The 12,044-nt window shown below is 33.3% G+C and overlaps 1 pseudogene; it reads right to left on the bottom strand.

Annotated features, from left to right (window-relative positions):
- Positions 1-11,714: 11,714 nt before the first annotated feature.
- On the bottom strand, positions 11,715-11,844 carry LOC132693505 (U2 spliceosomal RNA; annotated as a pseudogene).
- Positions 11,845-12,044: the final 200 nt, after the last annotated feature.

Below are 12,044 nucleotides of genomic sequence, written 5' to 3'. Positions count from 1 at the left end.
ACATTTCTAAAGTCACTAGCAATTCACATCGGTTTTCATTACTACACTGATTTGTCTGTTATAAAACATTTTTAATTGCACTACTTTGTTGAATCTCTTCTAGGCTTTATTTTAGCCAATACATGGTGAAAATTTGATTAAATATTTTAAAGAGCATTAGAGAAAACTAATGTTCTCCAAACAGCCCCAAAAATTGCTTCTCCTAGAAAAATAAAGTGATATTGTATTCAAAATTCAATGGCAACATTACAGGATAAAATTGCCATTTTCCTGTAACCTTCTGTTATTCTATTTACTGGTTACCTAACTCTCCAATTATGGGAATTTATTAATCATAAATCAAGTGAAGGCATTCGTTTCATTTTCTTCTGTCTTTTTCTTTCCCCAGTTGCCAGTTCCAGAGACAGACAGGGAGCAGCCAGCCGCTCTGGGCGGGTTGACTGACTGTAACTGTGTCTGAACTGGTTGTAGTGCTCAGCAGGGAGTATATGTTCCTACAAACGTTCTGAAATATTAATATACAAAATTGTACTGAGGTTTCTGATAGCAGTAGGCCGGCTGCTGTGCGGTTTTCTGATTAGGGTTCTATTGGTGATTCCGAGAAGTCAGTGGCGCCTAAATGGGTTAAGTCTAATGAGGTTTGGAAAGCTGATAGCATAATTTAAGATGACTTTCAATCTCAAAGCTGCAGACCTGGCTGACCCCAGCAAATTACAGTGTTTGTTAATGCTCTGTTATAGACATCTTCTAGTCAACCAAAACCAGATATATTAAGTGTAAAAATCGAGTTGCGGTTCTCTAAGAAATGTTCCTGGCTGTATTTTGACAGATCTTCTGATGACACTCTTTTAAGGCATCCGATACTTCCTAAATTTTTAGAGGTTGAAATCATAAACAGATAGGTGTGCACGGTCATTTTACTTCTTGCTGAAGAAACATAATTACCTTAAAACTTTATCATCATAATCTTATGCAATATGTTTCTCTTGGGAAATTTAAAAACAATTTAAAGAATCAGAGATGGACAGAAGGAAAAGATAAAACCACAAACTCCCCATGCTAAAACAGGCGGAAAACTAAACTAAACAAACAATAACCCAAACAGTGGGCTTAAACTCTGTAAAATGAGAATGTGAAGAAAGGCTGTCATTTTTTAATTAAAATATATTTTTCTTTATGGATTCAGTGTTAAAGAACTATTGACAAGATCCAGTGACACTTTAGAAATTATTATTCTCATGTCTATTAAATATTAGGTCTAAAAATTGCATGTAAAATACATTTCTGAAACAATAGCTCAAGATAGTCATTTTTTTTCACCTTAAGGCAATTAGTCATAAACACAGCACCATAACAGATTTCCAACATATGAGAAACTATACAAAATCTTAGTAGCTTTGGATATTTCTTTTGAAAGGAATGTTTTTCAGTCTTTTCTAATTGTGGGTTTTCCAGAACTGTGGAAACTTTTTTCTCCTGGTTTTTTGATATTAAAAAAAAAAAAATTGTTTAGAGATCCAGACTACTTTCTATCATGTAAATCTTATAATGGATTTCTAATAAATCAGAATTAGTAATAGTTTTGAACTAAGCATAAGTTTTTTGAACAAGCTAATGGTACAAATATTATTAAGCAAATGTTTAATTATTTTAAGTAAAATGTTTCTCCATTTAAAACTTTGTAATTCAGTGAGTATCAAAAAGTGTTTTCCCTCCAGTTAACTGAAATTACAGCCCCTTTTAAATTGTAATACTTTAAATAATTTTGCTTTCTCTTCTAATAACTTTACAAATTTTTATCAAGTAAGGCACTTTTATAAAAACTTTAGTTTCCTATTATGAAAATTTGGCTCAAAGTAAAAAAATAAAAATAGGTCTTAGAAGAAAATAATTTTATAAAATGTTTAATATTTTAAAATCATAGTGTTTTTTTTTGTTTTTGTTTTTGTTTTTTTAAGGATTGTATTTTGAAGTTAATCTCTACACCCAGTGTAACATGGGGCTGAAACTTACAACCTTAAGATCAAGAGTCCCATCCTCCACTGGACTGAGCCAGTCACGTGTCTCTTAAAATCATAGTCCTTTAAAATCATATTTAAAAAAAATTCCAATACTTTAAAGCCAAGAATTTATTAACATTTTACTTCTAGTAATTTAATATTCAATTAAAACCTATTTGTATTTTTTTTAATTTGGAGTAGGGTGGTTGCTTGTACTCTTCAAAAGTACAAAGTTCACTTTCTGTAAAACATGAAATATTTTAAAACTCCTTTAGTAAAATGTGATATGAAATATACCAAACATATGTAAGATTATTTTTAAACAAATGTATATAATTTTATGTTCTAAAATATCTATTGCACTTCGAATCAGTTATGGTAGATGGTTACATACGTATTTCAACAGTGCAGTCAATTCTCTAAACATTTTTATATTCTTTTTAGAATTTACTTACATTCTGACTCTAACGTACATAATTGAACACATAAAATTACTGTGGAAGTCCTTGATTTCACCCAAAAGCTTTTTAGTGATCTATACAACTTTTAAACTTGCTTGTTTCTAAAACTAACAAACAAAAATACCTAAATCCTTTTTTAAAAAAGAATTGGAGTTTTAAGGTAGTTCCAAGAAGACAACAGAGTAATTTAAAAATAGTTTCATTAGAAGAGGGATTATTTTAAAAAAAAAAGAGGGATTAGCAATTTAAATGGGAATAATATTTGAAGTAGACACTTAAATGTTTAACTCATGCTCACCATTATTTACAATTTGAAACAGCCTTACAGCAACATACATGTTTTAAGTATTCTACAGCATAGTATAAAATAAAAGTCAAGATGATTTATATTATTACAAATTAATCCCAAGAATTAATTTTACAAATATCAATTCCTAAAATAAATATGACTTTGTTAGTTAAAATGTAAAACTGGGACAGGTTTTCTTTGACTCTTAACTGTTTTTTTGGAAATGTTTGTAGAAATTATAGATAAAAATTCCATATTGAGTTATCTGTGTATTTCCTAATCTTTAATGGTTGTTTTGCAGGAATTTCAGATGAAATTATTTAAATATTTGTTTGCTTATGAGGCGCCTGGGTGGCTCAGTCAGTTGAGTGTCTGACTTTGGCTCAGGTCATGATCTCACAGCTCGTGAGTTCAAGCCCCACGTCAGGCTCTGAGTTGATATCTTGGAGCTTGGAGCCTTCTTCAGATTCTGTGTCTCCCTCTCTCTGCCCCTAACCCACTTGCATTCTGTCTCTGTCTCTCTCAAAACTAAATAAACATTAAAAAATTAAAATAAAATAAAATAAATTTGTTTGCTTAAACACTGCCTATGAGCAACATTATCTAAAAACAAATAAGAGTTAAATTGAACAGGTTTGTGGGGCAGGAGTGGGCTGGTGGGGTGAAAAATACTTTGGATCTATAATACTGCTTAGGTCATTAACCAACATCTCAATAGAACACTTTTCAGGAGGAAAGGGAGATGGATGCTGTCGTCTTTCCTCTCCATTTATTTTTTATGGTTATTTATTCACAGATGATGTGGGCAGACTGTGTGCAGAGAGAAAGCATGGGTAATTTACAGGCAGATGTAACCCTCAATTGGCTAGGATATTCAAAGTGCTCTAAAGAATTAAGAGGGAAGTAGGTCATTTGAATCATAAACGTTTTTAACATTTACTTCATAAATGAAGCTAATATATAATATTACTTGTTCTAAAAGTAAAGGAAAAACCTGGCCTTAAATAGGATAAGGAAGAAAGTTAAACAAAACAGAATTATTAAACCATCCCAGTTTCCACACCTCTATGAAAGTCAGTAGGAGGTCTACTTCTGACAGTGTACGAACCAGCAGGAGAGTTTACTAATGAAAGACAAGATACATGTGTTGACATAGCATTAAATGACTGGTTTGTCACTCCCCCAGGATGTGAATTGTGGATTCTGTGTTGTAGTAGCACAAACTAACTGCTTTTATCCTTTTGTTTTCTTAATTTTAACTTCTCACACAAATTAACAGCTCTTTGTTTGCCATTTGCATGTTTATTTCATGTCATGCTTGGTTAAAATTAAAATTGGCCCACTAGCTATGGCACTTCAGAATATAGTACTTCTTCAAAGACCTGCAGGATGACTTAATGAGTATGCAATGCAATTCTCTTAAGTCAAATTAAATTTAAGCTGTCTATGTTCCATACTGCAATAGTACATTGTATATGATATAAATTGAGAGTGCTCAAAAAAGGACGGTTGTATGTCTTCCATATGTAAAAAAAAAAAAATGCAATATAATTGGCTAGCTATGGATTTTTACTCCTGCCACCGAGAAATTTCTGAGTTATAACATTGCAGATCTATGGCATTGTGTCCCTGAATATGAACAGCAACAGGACCTAAAAAGATCAAAGCTCAAGTTTGCCTTTGAAAAAGAGACTGTTGTAAGAAAAACAATTTTCTCCTTGTTATCACCATGGGATATATCCATGGGCTGGATAGGTCACATTGTCATTTAAATTCTTTAAAGTCAGCTTTTCAGGGTAAAAGAATAATCAAAAGTAAAGCATGCTCCTGAGGATCCTGAAATTTATTTAACTCTGGCAGCAACATTAGCAGGTGGATGCCAGTGGCCAGGGAAGAGGACCTATAACCAGATAAAATCAAAAGCAAGGAATTTATTAGTCTTAATTTTTTCTTTTAATATCAACATCACAAGAATTACTGCAACTAGTTAGTGTTACTAGTACTTTTAATTAAGAGATTAATATAAAGAAAAGACTGATCAAATCTGCTATTATCAATGCGTACATATTTATTGCAGACGGAGGTCGATAGGAGTGCATGAATCATGATTTGACAATTACTGGCAAGAGGCATTTTCCCTCCACAAAATCAGCAGCATATCCTTAATCTAATTGAGTGTGTGCTCACCTATGTTGGTTTAGAAATAGAATACTTTAAAACTTCAACGCTTCTATTTGTTTCAGATGTAATTTTGTTAAAGTGAGAAAATTTGGTCAGTTTGAAGAGAGCCAAATTTTAGAAAAAAAAATACTGATGTTGAATATTGCTTAAAAACAGTAGGGTGTGTCTAATTACTGGAAATCAACAGTTTCCAGAAACAAGTCTAATAAATATGTTTTAAAATTTATTATATTGGTCTTTTTAGCCACAGCAGGCCTGGGAATTACCTGCCCTAATTTTCTAAAACAGCACAGAGAATTTTGTGAAAATATTATTGGAAATGTTTCTTCCATAAAATACATAGATAGAGATAGAGTATTCCAATCTAAGAAAACATATTAGCTAAAAGAAAAAAGAAAAAAAGTAGTATCTGATTTAAATACTTGGTGCCTAGGATATCAGTGATTAGATACAGCAGTTAACTCATTTTTTAACCCTTGGCTGCAGAGTGAATTTATTTTTAAAGTATGCGCAAGGGTTTTCTTCTTTCTCTTTCCTTTTTTCCCCTTCCTTTCTTCTTTACCCTTTCCTTCCCTTTGTCTTATTCCAGTTTTTTATCCCATAATCATTATTTTTACTCTTTCTCTTCCTGATAGTCTCTAATTGTATATCAATAAATGTCCTTGAATGTATAGGCAAATTTGAAAAATAAAATATGTGTATTACATTAAGGAAATACTATTGTTCTAGACATTATTCTCTTCACTTTTTTTCTAAGTTTTTTTTTTTTTTTTTTTTTAAGTTTTATCCATGTTACTGCACATACTTTAAAGTTTCTCTTTTGACTACTCTTTTGGGTTTTATTCTATAGTAGCATCCATGATATCATTTACATCTTGTTGATAGATTGTCTAATAGGTATTACATTGTGTTCACTCTCTAGTATTCAAGCATTGCTATAGTAAAAACCCTTGTACTATGTCCCCTTAGGTACGAAACCCAAAGTTTTTCTAGAATGAATATCCAAGTATGGATTGCTGGATCATCAAGTATAACTATCTATAATTTCACTAACTTTCTCCCTGTGTATTATGAAGATTGTTTTCCCACAGCCTCACAATCATTTGCTAATACTTCACTTCTACATTTTTGTCAAGGAGGTGGGTATAAAATGGTTTTGCATTGATTTTAAATTTTCAGCAAAAACATCAAGTTTCACATATTTGTTGATCATTTGATTTTTGCCTATACATTTGCTTTTTATATTCTCATTCAATGTTGTTCTAATGAACTTATTTTATATTTGTAAACGGCCATGCATGTTATCTATTATCCCATTTGTTTTGTCGTTCTAATTATCTTCCCCCATGGTTACCAGTTTGCTTTTTCTAAAGAGAAATTCACCACATTTTTAACTTATTTTTTTATTTTGGGAAGTTGCTTATTTTAGGAGCCCCTCCCACACTTTAAGCGGCAAGCATATATTTTGTCCTCATTTTAAGGTCGCATGGTGAAAAGCAAGTACAGAAAAATTAAGGACTTTGGTCAAGTTCACTCAGTTAACAGCAAAACTGGGTATCCATCCACAAACGTGTGTCAAAGGAAGAAAATGCCCCTTGTTTAGTGCCAAGAGATTCCACCCACAATGTTGGATGAGCAAGCATGAAAACCAAGAGATGCCTGGCTCAGGACTAGAGATCTGCAGCCTGTTTGGAATTTTGTTTAGTTACAAATAACAGACACTATTATTGCTAGCGTAAGTAGAAAACAAGCTTGTATATTAAAGAATAATAAGTGGTAAACAAAGTCCTGGGAAACAAAGACTAATGTTCCAGGAACAATGGCCAGTTCTAAGGTAATGTCAAAAACCATGTTGTTTCTATCAGGATCACAGCTCCAAACAGCAAAACCCAACAACCAGATTTGACTACAGTGGCTCTTCTCCCATCATTTTGGACACTATTATTTAAAGATTGTTAAAAACTGAGAACAAACCGAGGGTTGATGGGGGGTGGGAGGGAGGGGAGGGTGGGTGATGGGTATTGAGGAGGGCACCTTTTGGGATGAGCACTGGGTGTTGTATGGAAACCATTTTGACAATAAACTTCATATATTGAAAAAATAAATAAAAAAAAATAAAGATTAGTTTTCCAATTATTGATTCCTCCAAAAGCAAGATGTCTCTGCTACTATCTGGGAAAGCAATATGACAGATTCATTTATATTCCTCACTTCTAAATTGGAGTTTCAATTTAGTGTACATGATAGGTCACCTCTGTTAAAAAGGAAGTGAAACTCATAATATTGGCATGTTGCCAAACACTGAAAAGTTAAATCAAAGGATAATATGTAGTAACTAATAAGAAAAGTGTTGACTACAAACTACATTTGGTTCTCTGGTTTTCATCTTCCCATACTACTGAAGAGAATTTTTGAGTCAATAAATCAGAGGTAGTTTGAATAATTAGCATATTTATAAAATTTATAATTTATAATTTGATTATTCATCTCAAAAACTACCTTATTTGTTCATTGACTCATTCACCTATTTAAAAAAAATGCTGACCAATCTATTCACTATCAGGATAAAAAACAAACCAATAAACAAAAGTTTATATAATAATGTCTTAAAATTAACTTAATATCAAAAAAATTTATTAACAGTTTAATACATTAATTTGGGGAAACTTTTTTCTATTATAGATTAAGGTCAGAAAACTGAAGCCTCCAAGATTAATTTATATTATAAAGGAAATTTTAAGATGCTCTGGTCTACCTAGTATAAACAAAGATAAAAGCAGGAACTTTTCCTCAGAAATTAATCTTATGTACCCAGAAACTCTAATGACCACATTCTAATTTTCCTTTACTAAAAACCACAAATTTAATTTAGCATTTACCTAAATATAGTTTTCCAGGGCACTAACCCAAAAGGAATTACTCAAAATGTCTTCTATAGCCAATAATCTCGTAACATGTTACGTATCAAACATACTACTTGCATTTTTTATTTAACAAGTGAGAATATTAAAGATCTCAAAGTATCTTACCTGCAATAATAAAACCTTTAAAACTGCTAAAACACTTTTTCTCTGACAGATGAATAGTACCTTGACTAGGTCAACATTTTGGTATTTGTGACCCTTTTCTCTCAGTTGTCTTGAAGTGCTTCTTCTGCTTTTGTTATAAATGGGATGTCCAATATAAGTAACTCTTTGTGTCCAAATTATTGAGAGAGAGAATATTTGAATAAAATGATTTTAATTCCAGGCTAAATACTGCTCATGCAACCCAGTAAAGCCATTTGACTATTTTGGCTCGCATACATTCTTGTTGGGTGGAGCCTATGTACAGCAGTTGTTACCCATTTTGAATATTAACCCATTCAGATGGGTGTCTTTTATTGCTAGACTTACATAGAACTACTTGAAAGCTTTCAATTTACACATTCAAGGTTGCCGAGGCATAGGCTATTCAATGATTCTTAATCTATTTATTAGTTCTCCGTACAATTGTTTTTCTCCTCCTAGAAGTACAATCTTCACATGTGAAATCTTCATATTTTCTGAATCTACCAAGCATGTCACTTATATTTTCTTTCATTATGACATTTCATGATCTGTTTGGTCAATTCTTGTTTTGTACTTTAATTTTTTTTTTTTTTTTTATTCTAGGGTGTCTGGGTGGCTTAGTCGATTAAGCATCCAACTCCTTTAGATTCAGGTCATGATCTCACGAGTCTGTGAGATCGAGTCCCTGTCAGGCTCTGTGCTGACAGAGTGGAGCCGGCTTAGGATTCTCTCTCTCCCTCTCTGTCTGCCCCTCACTTCCCACCCCATCTCTTTCTCAAAAATAAACATTTTAAAAAATTATGCTATTGATCTTCCAGGTCACTAATTTGGGTGTCCTCGGTGTCATGCCCTCCTTCAATTTATTTATTGAGTTGTTCAAGTATAAAATAAGGTTCTTTGTGTGTGTGTGTGTTGTTTTATGTTTGTTTTGCTGCAAACTACAAACCCATTTTGATGTTGCAATTAACTTTATTCCCTTACTGCTTTTTTGACTTTTCTGTTGTATTGTCTGTCTTTCTAAAAACCATTATCTAATCATGTCTTCTATCAATTCTGACTTACCTTCTGTTATTGTCATGCCAGTCTTTGGTCCACTGGTTGTTAGAGGGCCTAAGTATCATCAACAGGTTGTTAAGTGTTGAACGTGAGTGGTGAATATAAGAAACCAGCTAAAAGGTCCTTGCTGGTAATTCTGGAGGAAGTCTCTCTGCCACCTTTACTACTTTAATTCCCACAGCCTCCATACTCATGGATATCTCAGCCAACACCCTTAACACCTTTTTATCGCTTTATGAGAGGAAGGCAAACTAGGAACATGGGCTGATGTACAACTTCCCACCATGAATTCAGAATCTACTGCTTTATGGTTCAAGGGCTTTATGATGCTGACCTAATAAGAGCATGCCCAGAACAAAGAAAAAGAGCTCATACAAGTTTTGTTTTCCAGAACTTCCGGAAAGCACAAGCCTTCAATTACCCCTAGATATGTAGACTTTAGTGTACTTGCTCAAAAAGAACATTTTTAGCCCCTTAAAAGAGCAGAGATTATACGAACCTTAAAAAATGTGTAATTCAAGTGTCCATCTATTTTCTCAATCAATATGTTTACATGTTTGCCAAAAAATTACTGAGTGCCTATTCTATGTCAAACACAAGAGGAGTCATAGAGATGCAGAAACATATGGTGACCTCACCCTCACAGAACCTAAAGTCGAGGGGAAGAAACAAACATCAAATTTAAAAGATATATAGAAGCTGAAATAGTATGCAAGCAAATGTAAAATATACATGTGAAATACCACGAGAAAGAGGTATACTGAACTCTGGGACACCTAATGGGCAGCTGCCACCTGGGAAGAGAGATGAAAGACAGTTTCATGGAGTAAGAGATATTTGGATCAAATAAAGAGGATACGTATGAGTTTCCTGGGCAAAGTATAGAGGGACCAGCATTGTAGGCTTAGAACTTAGAAGATAGTGAGTAGGCATTTAATGCAAATAACTTTGGAGGGATTAGCAGAAGCAAGAATGGGGGGGGAGCTTTCTTAATTACAACAAAACTTTTGTTTATAGCCTTAGAGCAAGCAATGAGAGTGACTGTGAAATTTTAATCAGGGAGTGGCATAATCAGATTATTATTGTTTAGAGGAAAAATAAATCTATATAGAATATGGATTTGAGCAAGGGAGGCCAGCTGAAAGTCTACTATGGTATTCAAAAGAAAACACGTTAATGGCTGAAAGTAAGGTGCTGCTCGTCATGGAAATCGAGTTCAATTTGTGAAATTAGGAGGTAAAATCATCGTGTATTTGACTTAGTGTATGAAGAAGAAGGAGGCACCAAGCATAATTTCTATGTTATTTTTTTCTTAAGTGGATGCATATTGGTTCACATTCATGACAAGTATGGAAATGTCATAAGACCAGTTTGGAAATGATAGTCTTATTATCAATTATAAGCATTTTTTGGTTAAGTTTAAAATATCAAAAGGAAATAGAGAATAAGAAAAAAAGAGTACGAGGCTGGAGACATGTATCAGACATTCATCTCTGTATGGGTGGAACTAAAGTAACTGATAAAAGCTAGGACCACTAATTAATTTGAATGATGGCAGAATACAGATTTTAACTACACTAAAGAAGAAAACAAGCTTTCAAAGAGAGGAATTCATAAGGATAAAGACAAAGTAGGAGTGTTTGATGTGAATAAAGCCAAAGGAAGACCGTTTAGAGAAAGAGAAAGAGATACATTCAAAAGTGTGCAAAGTTTCCAGAGCCAAGTACAAGAAGGAAAAAGTCCCAATGGATTTAGTCACATCAAAGTGAGTTGTGATTTATTGAAATAATAGAACCAGAATCTGCTTTGCAAAATGTTGATGAGTAAAAGGGAATTGAGAAGATAGAGACTGAATTTTAGAAAATTCAGTACCAGATTTTGAATGAGTCAGAGAAAGGAAAGTTCTGTATGATCTCACTTATATGTGGAATCCAAAAACAAACAAAGCCAAACTCATAGATAAAGAAAACAGGTTGGTGGTTGCCAGAGCCAGGGAGCAGGAGTGGGTGAAATAGCAGTCAAGAGTTACTGGCTTCTAGTTATGAAACAAATAAGTCATGGGATGTACATACAGCATGAGGACTATAGTTAATACTACTGTATTGCATATTTGCTAAGACAGTAGAATTTAGAAGTTCTGTCGTCACAAGAAAAAAATTGCCATTAGGTGCGATGATGGATATTAACTAGACTTATTTGGCAATACCTGTACATATGAAATTATTTGTTATACACGTGAAATTAATATATGTCAATTTTAACTCAATAACTTTAAAAAAGAAGGTTTGATTCCATGAGCTTGGGCCTCGAAACTCCCACAAGTGAAGTCAAAACAATTATAGATTTCCCCTCATTTGTCTTCCATTTCTCAGGGATTACTGTCCTTACTTTCTTGATGTCTAGTGTCTTGAAAACTGTCTGGGTGTTGTAGCGAAACCAATTTGACAATAAATTTCATATTAAAAAAATAAAAAAACGAAATGCAATTTTCTTCAAAGAAAAAAGAAAACTGCATATGCAGCGTTTTGTGTTTTGTGTGTGTGTGTGTGTGTGTCTGTGTGTGTGTAGTTGTTTAGTTTTCATAAGTCATGTGCATGAGGGTAAACCTTATCTACTGATTCCTGATAATCCACCTTGGCTGAAAATGGAAGTCCCTGCCTATAGATTTTTGACAGACTAAAGGTAGCATGTGAAAAGTCAAGAAAACCTCCAAGGTTTTGGCTTAAACTATTATAAATATGACTTTGCTGTTAAACTGATAGGAACAGATACTATACTTGATCTTAGCCAAACGGCCAAGAAGTGATATTATGACTTTGCTATTAATTGAGGCAGAAAGACTCCTTAATGATGTTCCTTAAATGGTGTTATTCTTTCCCCACAGTTCTCAAATCTGCCTGAAAATTAGAATCAGCTAGTGAGTTTCTTACAATACTCTTGAATTTCTCCCAAACCCTTACAGCAGAAGATTTTTAGTGTGGCCCCAGGACACCAGTATCAGAAGATT

This window comes from Panthera onca, chromosome B1 (genome assembly GCF_046562875.1).
Source record: "Panthera onca isolate mPanOnc1 chromosome B1, mPanOnc1 haplotype 2, whole genome shotgun sequence".
Classification (NCBI taxonomy): Eukaryota; Metazoa; Chordata; class Mammalia; order Carnivora; family Felidae; genus Panthera; species Panthera onca.
This window is presented reverse-complemented; position numbering and strand designations above follow the sequence as displayed.